The following is a 13,998-nucleotide window of genomic DNA, read 5'->3' as shown; positions in this document are numbered from 1 at the left end:
TACACAAAAAAAAAAAAAAATCAGAAATCTTTCCTTTACACATGACCGACATTTCGTCTGCAACCACTGCTGAAGTAATTGAACTAAAAAACAAACTTGTGCTTTTTATTTTCCTATGAAAATGTGTTTGAGATAAAGATTAATGTATGCTTTATCAATATAGACTGTTGTCATTGATTTCTTCTGCAAGATATATCAATATAGTGCTGTTCGGAATTGCGTCCATATGTGGCTCTCTTGACCCGTAAAACGAGGTCACGCAAATCTTACTAAAGTATCCCAACGTGCATAAAAATTTATGTGGGATATGATGCAAAATGGAAAGCCTTCATACATCTTAAATTCTATGGTATAAAAAATTCAAGAAAGTAGTCTACATAAAAAAAATATTAATCACAGTTCAAAAATCATTCGTAATTGTGTCCGGTGAGGCTACGTTTTCTGTCAACTGCATCCAACGTCTTATCCAATAACTGCTGGGTATTCACCCGTAACAGTTTTAATGTCACTAAGTTCGTCTTCCGAATTAGAAACCACTTGCAATGTAAAAAGCAATAAACTTCAAATCATTAAGAGTCCACCTCACCCAGAACAATGAGTTAAAAGTGATCGACCCATAAAATATACAGAAAACTTTAAACTACATCGTATAACAGTCTTTCGACATGCGCTACTAAAATATGAAATGTGTTGATATGTGTGTACGGAAATGATGATATAAAAGCGTTTCATCTAAATATTTCGGCGTAACAAATTGGTATACTTCGTCTAAGACAATATTTGTTAAGTGAAATGAATTACACAACTGGTTGGGTGTTTAAAAATAGCTCAGAAATACAGGTAAATTTAAAACCATTGATTTAATCTGAAATCCTGAATTTCATAAATAAAACTCACTACTATACAAGCTTGGCTACGTATCAAAACATCATAAATTGTCAAAATGTATGCGTTACTACGTTAAAATATATGTCTTGACATTATATAATAGATGAACACTTCTATTAACCTTTACTACTCTAGTGTCACTCGGGTCCGACACTGGCCGGTAAAAATAAAACACTTGCCAAAATAAGGCATCATTTTGTCTGTGAGGGATATATAAGTTCGCAGCCACGTCCAATCAAAACCGATCCTTCGGTAGCTTGAACAGGATATAATGAATCTTTGAGCAAATCAAACTATTTAAAACATTTATTTAGAATTATTGATAGGTATTGGTTGCTTAACATCCATTGGCAATGTTTCATTCATTTTCAAGACACATCAATTGGCAAATGTTTCATTCATTTTCAAGACACATCCATTGGCAAATGTTTCATGTATTTTCAAGACAAAGTACAAATTAACAATAAAAGCAATAGTTAGGTTCTATAGATCCGAGATGAAGGTAGTGATTTTGGACTGCGACAGAACAATTGGCGTAAATGTGTCTGGATACGAAACCCCGGTCGGCCGGAGGGGTTTCATATCAAGACACGCCGTATCCCTAGGTGTATCACTAACTTCCATCCTATATTTGTTAACATTGATTATTAAACGAATAAAACGGATAGCATATTTTTTGATAATTACAAACCATGACCCCAAGGGTGACTGGGGAAACGAAATATGGTCACTTTATTTATTGGCTGTGCGGGATGTGTCAAGTTCGCAGACACGTCCGGTAAGAATGGGGACGTTAAATCTGTTGCCTCGTGTAAAGAGAGTGCCATGCTCTTTGCACGTTAAGAACCCTACATCAACTCTTTGAGGGTCCGTAGATGGCCTGTTGCAAGGCAACATTTCTGTCCCTATCCAATATACCCTTATATAATACAGTCGCAGTTCAAATTTCCCCAACCATCATCCCGAATGGCCTCTATTATGACAAGACCTACCTATTGTATTTATTGTTAACTTGTTCTCGTCCTAAACAGGCATGAAATATTTGCCACTGGACGTTAAGCAACCAACAATCAATCTGTTACATGCACACACACACACATCTTCAGTAGGCATTGTTGCTGTTGAAGTTCTTGATCTGGCACTATATAGTTTTTACACCGTCACTGATGTAGGTATACTCGTACCATATGGAGTTGTCATATTTTTAAGGTTATCGAACGATAAAAGCTTTGAATATGGATGTTCATTTGTAGGCTCACCGTCCAAAAACTTAAGGGAACACACTTTGTTTAAAGGTGGGAACAACATATGCATCGTTTCGTCTCAGCAACTTTAGCCACTTTCCCCGCAGATTGGGATTCTTCTTTTCTGTCAGAAACGGATAATAACGAACATGATGCATGTACGGATACGTTGCTATTTTCCTGTCATGGGAGGTTCAATTTTTGGGCACAATGGTACCATTTTAAAACTTTTTCTCTTCTGTTTTCATTGTTAAGTAAGCGTATAATAACCGGTAGTAAACGTGTGAAAAAGGTGTCACGTGACTACAAAAACGATTAATAGTTGGTTTGCTTTACGCCGCATTAGCACAAAAAGGCTATATCTGTTGACCATTTATGCAAATAAACTTAAATACTAACATCATCTGTATGTTGTGGCATTTCACAAGTTTTCCAAGTTTTTAAAACATAAAATTGAGAAAGGGAATGTGTCAAAGCGACGACAACCCGACCATAGAGCAGAAAACAGCCCCATGCTTTTTTAAGTTTTTATCTGGAAATCCTCAGGTGGCACATGAACAGACAGACAGACAAATAGACAGACACTCAAGTGCATATTTTTTTAGGGGATCACACACTACCTTGTCACTATGTATGGCAGTCTTTAATAAACAGTTGCGCCATGAGCGCATGATACGTCCGACGTCTGGTGTGGAGGTTTAATGCAATTATCATTAATAGTTTCTGAGAAAGTTTTAAGCAATAACCATATATTGCTTTTGAGATACGGCGAGACATGTGAACACCCAATCTTTTTTTTTTTTTACAAAAAACTAAATATCACTAAAATAAAATTTTGAATCAAAACCAAAACGTATAAATATCTTTAGATTAATATAACAAAAAAGTGTGTAAAGTTTTAAGCAATTACAATAAATGATTTTTCAGATACGGCGCGACATGTAAAGAAGCCCTCCCCTTTTTTTCAAAATACTCAATAACTCAAAAATGAAATTTTGAATCATCACCAAAAATTATACAGATCTTTAGATTAATATAACTAAGAAGAGTGTAAAGTTTTAAGCAATAATCAAAAATCGTTTGTGAGATACAGTACGACATGTGAAAAAAACACACCCTGTTTTAGTTACAAAGTGCCGTAACTCAAAAAGTTTTAATATTATTTTCACCGAAAAGTATACAGATCATATGACCATCATAAGAAACAACTATATTAAGTTTCATGAAATTTGGATTAGTCGCTCTCAAGTTACGGTGCGACATGTTAACGCCGGACGGGCGTATAAAAAGTTTAAAACCACATATTCAGTCTTGCTTTCTGCCGAAACCTTAAATGTAATTGAATTAATTTAATTTTACATCATTTAACGTTTTCTTCACCATCTGAAAGGTCCGTTCAGGTATAAACTTATGAATAATCCTCTAATAGATATTTTGTAGCTGCTTCTGCAAAAAATAAGCAGACCATCTGCTAAAATTGACAGCGCTACCCAATTAGAGGAAAGTGGTTTTTTTTTTTTATCTTTCCTTATAGTTTTTAAGAAATGATACACTTCTTGGTTTCCTGATGAAAAAGTAACACTAAAAGCATCCTTTTTCTGAAGTCTCATTGTTTGTAGTAAAACCTCAGGATTGAACGTTGGAATGAGCTCTCTTTTTACTATCATAGGATTCTGTTTGTTAAGGGCGTTTCCTCATTGACCTTTACTGGTAATTGCTGGCAATTTCTTGGAAATAGGATTTAAAAATATAATGTTTCTTTGGCCAAAAGTATAAAGCTTAATAGTGTTTCACTTAACATCTTCAGTATTTATATATAGGTATATCGACACTATAGGTTAATTTGTCAAAAACCTAGCTGTCATCATTGCGTTATGATCTAAATCACTAACAAGCATAAACATATGTAAAGTAGCACAAAGACCAAGCACATAAGCAAAAACTAAAGACTAAAAACACAAATTTACCATAGACCAATGACTGGATGTAGAAGTACAAAGCCACATCATATATGTAACACCCCAAAGGAAGACTGGGGAAACGAAATATGGTCACATTTTTGGGGGTCTTATTCCGACCGGCAGCAATACGCTTGCCCAAATGAGGCGTCCGTTTGACTGTGCGGGATGTATCAACGAGGCAACCACGTCCGGAAAAATGGGGACGTTAAATTCGATGCCTCGTTTTAAGAACGTTAAGAACTCTTTGTGGTCCGTAGGGGGCCTGTTTAAAGGCTAAATGTCCTCCAAGACCTACAAACTGTATTAACTTATTTTCGTCCTAAACATGCATGAAACATATGCAACAACGAAACATATAAAGGCATGTCGACAAAAGCAAATATGAAAGACAAGCAATAAACAAGTTTTCGAAGTAACACCAAAATGAAAGACAAGTATACGAGAATATCATAAACAATAAAAACAAGCACATATTTAATAAAAGAGCACAAAAAGGCATATATCAAATTCAACAACCTCATTCCTTGGATACACAAAAGGAGCCCGGTATGTGAGTATAAACTATGCTACGGTAAATCTTAAGGTTAAGAAGTAGTTATTTACCTACCTTTTTATTAAAAAAAATTCTCCGGTTGCTTTTCCTATAAACATTTACATACTGTTCTGGTGATCGCTTCCGCAACCTACCCACCCAACACATACAACAACAAAGAGATGTCTAATTTTAGTTTGTGACAATTTACCTGACGTGTTCAATGTCTGTTCAAAGATATCGGAATCATTATGATTAACCCGGTTTGCTGCTTTAGAAGTTTCCTCCATAGTACGATCTAGTAAGTAATATGAGTGAATTGCTAGGATCAACTTGCAGCCTTCTCCTTCAACTCTCTTACAACTTCTTTTGTAGTATTCTCTAAACTAGCAATCCTATCCTCCAAATCATCCCTCTTTCTTATATTTGTCACCACTGCACATCTCTATGTGAATTACGAAATTTTCAAACTGCAAAGGATCAAAACAGCAAAGATAATGAATAATAGAGATAGGTCATTTTGTACATATACGAAGGGGAAACGTTCTGCTGTGGATTTTCTCCGGCTTCTTCCTCAAATAAAAACTGATCGCAACGAAATAGAACAAATGTGGCGCTAAAAAGGGGTGTTAAAACACCAACAATAAATCAAATTGCATGCTAAAATGTATATGGATTTGGACTTTTTTTTGCATTTCTGCCATTGTAATATTTTCTCTACTTGTAATTTAAAACAAATTAAGGGTTTCAGCGAAGTAGACATTGCCCTGCATTTGTATAAAAATATAGAAATGTTTCCTTCGTCATTAGCCGGACATGCTGAATGATTCAAGCTATATTGTGCTTATATATATGTACATTATTTTTTTTACAATTGAAAACTAAAATTGAGAATAGAAATCGGGAATGTGCCAAAGAGGCAACAACCCAACCATAGAAAAAAAAACAACAGCAGAAGGTCACCAACATGTGAGAAATTCCCGCACCCGGAGGTGTCCTTCAGCTGGCCCCTAAACAAATATATACTAGTTCAGTGATAATGATCGCCATACTTATTTCCAAATTGTACACAAGAAACTAAAATTAAAATAATACAAGACTAACAAAGGCCAGAGGCTCCTGACTTGGGACAGGCGCAAAAATGCGGCGGGGTTCAACATGTTTGTGAGATCTCAACCCTCCCCTTATACCTCTAGCCAATGTAGAAAAGTAAACGCATAACAATACGCACATTAAAATTCAGTTCAAGAGAAGTCCGAGTCTGATGTCAGAAGATGTAACCAAAGAAAATAAACAAAATGACAATAATACATACATAACAACAGACTACTAGCAGTTAACTGACATGCCAGCTCCAGACTTCAATTAAACTGACTGAAAGATTATGATTTCATCATATGAACATCAGGCACAATCCTTCCCGTTAGGGGTTTAGTATCATACCATCAACACATATATGAGAAGAACATAACACATTTCATGCCAACAACTGGTTTTTGAATAAATGTGTTTAGTTCCGATGCAAAGACCCTATATGTGAATCAATATTAACGCCAAAATATGCAATCTTTAATGACCTGACAACAGTATCGTAACTATATCTCTTCTTAATAAGTCTATTCAAAGGTTTTGTTAGTTTTTGAGGTGAATACTGACACCTTTGTGCTTTATAAAGAATATTTTCATAAAAAATTGGATGTGAAATACCTGAACGTATAAGATGTCTGCCTGTTGAGGTATATTTCCGAATGATGTCCTTATACCGATGATAAAATTTAGTAAATGTTTTGACTAGTTTGTGATATCGAAAACCCTGGTGTAAACTGTTTATTTTTTTAGCCTCTATAGGTTATGCAGATGAACATATGCAAGAGTTGCTGCTATATCGAGAAACATATCCTTCATTCAAGAGCGCCTTAGATATATCAGCTGTTGATAAAAGACTGGTTGAACCACCTACATTAAAAGTTCAGGCAAACAGACTAGAAAAAGAGAATATTGTTCAACAACATATAAATAAAGTGATATTTTTTATAACCAATATAGTTTTTATGAATTATTTTTGTTGGGTTCTGTAAGAAATATTTATACCCACATCTTCTTTATCCATACATACTTATTAGTTTTCTTAAAAAGGTCATATGAATATTACTTCATTATCTTGAAAAAGATCATATGAATATTTCTTCATTCTTTTGAAACTCGATGAGGATTTTAAAATCCATACCAAAATCATATTGAATCTATTGTATCCCTTTTTGTGCTTCTTCGTTACATTTGGTGTTTTTATAGTGATTAAGATGATAACACAATGTTGACTGCTGTACCCCTATGTTTGACATTTTACTCTTCGAGTATGTTTGTTTTGTTCACGCATCGTTGACAATGTTATGGAATTTGATGCGACTGTCAAACAAGAAATAGGTTTAGCTTGCTATAAAACCAGATTCAATCCACCATTTTCTACATGCTATATGCCTGTACCAAGTCAGGAATATGACGGTAGTTATCCATTCGTTTGATGTGTTTGGACTTTTGATTTTGATTTTGGACTTTCCTTTTTGAATTTTCCGCGGAGTTCAGTGTTTTTGTGTTTTTACCTTCTAATTAGAGTGGGGAAGACGTGGAATATGTGTCAATGAGACAAATATCAGAGGGAAAAAAACAAGAATTGAGAGATGAACTTCGACACCACAAATGGACTTTACAGAAAATAGCAGACAATGATCACAGACCAAGTTTATTGGTTGTTCATGTCTTTTAAGATACTGAGGACCTCTCAGCCATTCGTTATGATTCAGTTCGTAAGGAGGAATAGAACTTGTTGCTTTATCAGCAAGATTTTTCTCTGATGGGTCATAATTCCATTGTTCCGGTGCTGTAGAATTGCGTATCAAGGCAACCCTATTCGTGACTTAGGTATAACATCTTCTTGAAGTTGTTGATAAAATCAAGTAAGATATATCTACTGCAATATAATATTAAATCTGAAAATATACCTTTATCTTTTTACAATTTCCAGGCACCAAATATTCGTCTGTTATCTTTAAGTATTCCTCGTCATTTAACGGTTTCTCAATAGCTGTTTCAGCTAGTTTTGCCATATCAATGTCAATCTCAGTACCAAACTTTTTGTCCTCCTCATATTCTTTTTCTAACTCTAAAAAGAAGTCTTTGTCTACCATGTCTACCTCATCTAACATTTGGTCCAAGGAACAACCAATATATTGGTGATCTTGTTCCTACTCAGATTCCATATCATGATCTGATAATTCCGGAATATCACTAACAGTAACTGTCTTGTCGGACTGTTTTTATGCAGTTAAGCTGCACAATGCGAGCACCCTAGATTTGTGTTCTACCTAATAAATGCTGAAATACTTGCCATTGTTATTATCTAGCTAGCTACTATGTTATACATAACTAATTGAACACTTTTTTAATACTTTTTATTCTGGATTACAAAACATATAACTAGAAAAACCTTTAATGATCATCGAATCACCCAAAAGTTTTGAAGTTACACATAGGAAGTAGTGCTCATTAGGAATCCTTGTGTAGTTTATTATGACCTGTGCTTTTGGCTAAGATGTCAAAGAACAATTGTATAAAATATTTAATCGCCGAAAATCTCTTAATACAAGTAGTTTAAATTTCCCAAATGGCAAAAATCGTAGGAATATTGTTTGTCATCAATACGTAGTACAACTACGTCAGTAGTCTATTATATAATAAGTTCAACTGTTCAAGCTGTTGGCTGCAATTTCAAATTAAAAGATCTTTTTAATTTGGAGGCAGATATGCAAATTAGAGGTGGTCCGAGGTCCGCGACCTTCCACTTTTGCAAGCGCAATGTCGACTTGGTTTCCAGCTACGCCCGATGGAGTCGCCTTCCACTTGAAAGAAAATAAGTAATAAATTTGCAAACCTTTTGCTAAGTCTCCATAAACGACCTAAAAAAATATTTTCATCATTATTATTCATGACATCGATGTTCATTTTGTTCAACCGCTAGCTTTTTAAAAATAATGTGTAAATTCGAGTAAAATTGTATCTGATTGACAAAAACAACATTATAAACACAATAACGATGGCTGCCGTTTAGACAAAAGTTTTCAATATCGGATCCGATTCCGGAAGCCGATACGGTTAATTCCGGGTTTTGGCGATCAACTACAAAAAAATTCAGGCAGGTGACAAAATACATCTATGCATGGCAAATGAATATGAACACTATAATTGAAAAACAAAAAGATATAATGTAAAAGAAAGAAAAAAACAGAAAATATTTTATACAGAAACTCAAAATTACTTTTTGACAAATTTTAATGTCAAAACCCAATACAATGTGACAGCTAGGAACAGTATATATAACAATATATATGTTCATGATCACAGTATAAATTTTCTTTATGAGTGATAAATGAATGATAATGCATATTACTGCAGTTTTGAAGGAGTATTTTTTTCTTAATTATGAAGGGTCAATTAAAGTAGCAAATGTGGAAATTTCTTACTTTATTTTCACAAATAATGCAACTATATTATATAATACCTGAATGTAAGCAAATCATATGATATATAGGTGGCGTCCTTTGGACCACTCTACCCCCTCCTGTTTGATAACCTGGAAACGGTCGAGATCCCCATCCATAAACCATATATTCAAGTAAAGGACAATATAATAAATCAAATAAAATATAGTAGGAGTCCCTGGAGTCACCCCATCCCCTCCTGTTTGAGAACTTGGAAACGGTCGAGATCCCCACCCCTTTACCAGATATATTCATATTTGTGACAATACGAAAAATCAAATGAAATATAGGGAGAGTCGCTGGGGGTCACTCCACCTCTCCTGTTTTAGAATTTAAAAACGGTCGAGATCCCCACCCCTAAACCATGTATATTCACGTATGGGACAATATAACAAATCAGATGAAATATAAGGGAAGTCCCTTGGGTTACCTCACCCCCTCCAGTTTGAGAATTTGAAAACCCGGTGAGATCCCCATCCCTTAACCATATATATTCATGTATGGAACAATATAACAATTCAAATGAAATATAGGGGGAGTCCCTGGGGTCACCGTACACCCTCCTGTTTGAGAACTTGAAAATGGTCAAGATCCTCACCCCTTAACCATATATACTCGTGTATTGGACAATATATAAAATCAAATGAAATATAGGGGAAATCCCTGTGGTCAACCCACACCTCCTGTTTGAGAACTTGGAATCAGTCGAGATCCCCACACTTAAACAATATATATTTATGTATGGGCCAATATAACTAATTAAATGAAATATAGGGGAGTCCCTGAGGTCACCCTACCCCCTCCTGTTTAAGAACTTGGAAACTAGTGAGATCCCTAAACCATATATATGCATGTATGGACAATATAACAAATCAAATGAAATGTAGGTGTAGTCCCTAGGGCCACCCTACCCCCTGTCTGAGAACTTGAAAACCGTCGAGATCCCCACCCCTAAACCATATAAATTCATGTATGGGACAACAAATCATTTACATTTACTATAAGCAGGTCTGTCAGACCTCACCTTTGATCCCTGTAGTAGTGAACATTTGTCTAATTCGTGTCTCATAACTTTTGTACTATAGAACACAAACTCAGTTTTCTTTCCAGGGAAACCAGTCCATTCATACTATTACCTGTTCGTACTTAGTCAACTTGTACTACTAGCAGTCAACTAAAACCAACATTAACTACCAAGTAGAACAACTGCAATCATTGCGAACTTGTACCACTGCTGACTCACCATAAAAAAATATATACACTCCGCCATAAGTTAAGCACCACCCAATTTAATTTCGAAATAATCATTTTCTTAATTATTTTTTTTATAAAAGAAATACTATATATTAAACCTGTAAACAATAGGTAACTTTTGGATACAGGTAAAATGTCAATCCATTACATTTTGATTGTTCAAAACCAGTTTTAATAACCTGTCTTGTGTGTTTTTCGCGTTACTGTTTTTGACTAAACACAAATGATTTTAGCACGTTCATTTCGCACTTGAATTAGCCATTGATATTAAACTTTTAAGATGACCAGACGAAAACTGAGTAGTGCGGAACGCTGACAAGTTGTAGGTATGGCAAATACAGGTCTAAGTTGCCGTAGAATTGCGGTCCATTTTGGTGTTAACCACACTGTGATTATCAGGCTCGTGCAGAGAAACCGACAGACAGGGTCAGTTGAAGACCGCCCTAGAGCAGGCAGACCACGTAAAACTACTCCCAGAGAAGACAGAAATCTTTCCCGGCAAGCAAGATTGAAACCTTTCTCATCTGCTGATCAGCTTCGTAGACTTTGGCCTATTGGGGATAGAGTAAGTGTGCGGACTGTGATACGTAGGTTGCATAGTTTCCGTCTAAGAGCTCGGAGGCCAATAAAGCGCCCGGAATTAAGTTTAAGACACAGTAGAGCAAGACAACAGTGGGCTAGGAACCATCGCCGATGAACTTTACGCAGCTGGAGAAGAATTCACTGGTCCGATGAAAGTCGTTTCTTGCTGAAGCCCGTCGACGGCAGAAAACGTGTTTGGAGGGAAAAAAACACCGCATATCGGGACAATAACATTCTTGGTACAATAGCTTCCGGTGGCGGCGGTGTAACATAATGGGGATGTTTTTCCCATGACTGTAAGTTTGATATGCATGTTCTTCACGGTACCCTGAATGGACAAAGGTACCGGGATGACATCCTGAACACCATTGTATCGCTTCATTTTGACAATCAAGCGTTAGCTGATAGACCTGTCTTTCAAGATGACAATGCGAGACATCATCGCGCACGAAATGTCAACGCATACCTGACGTCGGAATCAATAGACAATTTACCTTGGCCGGCCATGTCACTTGACATGAACCCAATTGAACATGTATGGGACTTTATCGGCCGTAAACTTAACCAGAGACAACCAAAATGTGCAACACTACCAGAATTGAGGGTCGCTTTGGTACAGGAATGGCAGAGATTTCCACAGTATAGGCTACGACGACTTGTGCAAGGAATGAGGAGACGTGTATTGAATCTCTACCGGAAGCGCGGAAGCTATACACGATATTGACTTTATGAACCTTAATTGACAGTAAATGTATACTCGATTGTTTTCCAAGAAGTTCAAAACTGTATCATTATTTGAAATTAATGAAAATGATCAACAAATTAAAACATTTAATAGGGATTTTAACATGTTGTTTTTAACGTAAAATTGAAAGTTCCCTTCACACAGCAGAAAGCATAAAAAACACTTAACTTTTTTTTTTATATACTGCACAATATTTACATTTTATTTAACCAATTTCAACACGATTAACTCTTATTAAAATATATTGAATTTTTGGATTTGAAAATTTCTTATTGATAAAATTATGGGTGGTGCTTAACTTATGGCGGAGTGTATACATTGATATATGCATTGCTTTTAAAACCTTGATAACATATAAATTATTTGCCTTAATAATTAATTCATTAGATTAACATAAATGTAATACATATGAATGTTTAATGTTGAAGTAACATTGCCACAGTTCTTATAATTACATTTGCCTTGGTTTTTGTTTAACTGCCTTCAGCGCTTATAGCGCTTTGATTGTTGATGAGTTTTAGCTTTATTCGACTCTTTGCCACTGAATGTATCTTGCAATTGCAGAATGTTCACCGCTAAATTAGCAATCATCTCTGTTTGAGATTTCTCCATGCTGGAAAATTTGTCCATCATCTATTTCATTTTTGGACTTGTTATTTTCACTACCGTTTGTTTAATTTTCACTTTCCGGAATCCGGGACATGCGCATTGCGTCTGATCTTCTATTCATTACACTTCTAGTGTTAAAATCATGTCGTGGTTTCCCACTGTTTTAGAAACCTTTCCTGATTTAATTATATAAATTTCTGTTGTGCGACGTTTCACCATTTCGGCAAAATTGTTCCTTTAGAACGTCGATTCATCAATATTAGTTTCTGCCATTTTTATGACCGCTTTGGTCAATAGCAGTGTTAATCCAATAAATCTACACGATTTTTAAACTATCACAGAAAGTTTACAGAATATCCATCAATCATAAAAGTTCAACAATAAAGAGATAAATACAATAAGTCCAACAAAATTATATAACGTATGAAACTGTTGAGAAACTAATCAACCTCATTAAATGCACGTACACGACCTCGGACAACGTAACCACAATGAACTTGGATAGCGCCACCTGACTGTCCTCTCATGGGAAGTCGTCTATATCATCTCAAGTACACAAATATCCCATCTTATCAACGACAGATGATACATTTTATTGCTATAGATGCAGCCAGCGACTCCCAAACTATACGGAATCGTTTTTAATGACACCTTTAACCAGAGCTGTAGTGCCAGTTTTAACCTACCTGGGAGTTCACTAAATGAGTCAATAAATATTGTAAACAGTGACTCGGGAGAACAAAATCAATTTGATATATTTTCACAACTTAATGAGGCACGAAGGAAGCACCCTGATACATTTACGTGTGCATACCTTAATATCTACAGCCTAAGGTACACATACTGTCCCATTAAAGAACTTCTATGTAAAAACACCGTTCTATTCTAAGTCGATAATTTCCACTTATTTAGGAAAACGACGTCATGACGGCGGACTTGTTATGTATGTTAGATCTGACAAAGCATGCAATAAAAAAAGAAAAATATAAACTTAAATTTACTGATTCAATTATGGTAGAAATGCATATTAATAATAGAAAATTGTTAATTGTAGAACTTTATAGACCTCCTAAAATAAAAGATGATAATTTAAAAAATGAGTTTATATGTACATGTGAAAAATTATCAACCATTTATTATAATTTTTTTCTACTTGATGACTTAAATTATAATATGCTCTCCCAGCAAAAATGTTTTTTTTAAATGATATCTGTGATATTTTTGATTTAAAAAAAATGGTAAATAAACCAACTTGTTTCACAAAACATGCCCCTGTTACTTTAAATGATGTTATTCTTACAAATCAAACAACTTGTGGTCAAAATATTTTAAATTTCATCTGTGGATTGAGTGATGTACAGTACATTATTTCCACTCAAATTAAAGGCCATTAAAGGCAAACTACCAAAAATAAATAAAGGTTTCATAAATTACGGAAGTTTCAAACACTTTGATCGGAAACATTTTTTTGACAGATGTAAAAAACTTAACTGCTATAATAGAAAAATGAGCAGATGTAAATTCAGCATATGACACATGTATTTGAAATCACTGTCATGGAGGTTAAGGACAAACATACCTATGAAAGAAAAAAAGCCATAAAAAACAAGCACCATTCATGAAACAAACTTTGCGAAAGGGAATGTTA

Source organism: Mytilus edulis, chromosome 11 (genome assembly GCF_963676685.1).
Source record: "Mytilus edulis chromosome 11, xbMytEdul2.2, whole genome shotgun sequence".
NCBI lineage: Eukaryota > Metazoa > Mollusca > Bivalvia > Mytilida > Mytilidae > Mytilus > Mytilus edulis.
Note: the sequence above shows the minus strand (reverse complement) of the source record.